This window comes from Triticum dicoccoides, chromosome 6B, assembly GCF_002162155.2.
Source record: "Triticum dicoccoides isolate Atlit2015 ecotype Zavitan chromosome 6B, WEW_v2.0, whole genome shotgun sequence".
In the NCBI taxonomy this organism is placed as follows: Eukaryota; Viridiplantae; Streptophyta; class Magnoliopsida; order Poales; family Poaceae; genus Triticum; species Triticum dicoccoides.
In genome coordinates, this window is record NC_041391.1 from 356757528 (window position 1) to 356758043 (window position 516).

Below are 516 nucleotides of genomic sequence, written 5' to 3' on the forward strand. Positions count from 1 at the left end.
TTGTTCTTGTGCTTCCTCTTGTTGGCGTTGACGTTGCCTTTCTTGTGCTTGCGCGAATGTAGCTTGATTTTGACGATGTCAATATTCATGCTCTTCAAGTTGCTCTTGAGGATCGGTGCCGTGTAGAGGATTGCGGTTTGCTTGGCGGTTGTAACGCCCGGATAATCTTGCTACAGTAATCCCACGCTAATCATGGCACGTCATCCCGATTACTGTTGCTATCCTCGCAATAATTCGAGACCGTTCAAATTCAAAATTCAAATTGATGAAAACAATAAAAATTTTCAAAATTTAAAATAAAATTGTTCGGTGGTTGACGAATATTACAAAGGTAATTATAGTGCAACAGGCATATTTTTATAAAATGGCTAAATGGGTTAAATGATTTAAACAGAAAAGAAATAATAAAAGAAAATACAAAAGGAAAGAAAAACAGAAAACCAAAAAGAAAAAAAAACAAAAGGAGGGAAGCCCCCCCTGCTGGACCGCGGCCCAGCTGGCCATCGGGCCAACCAG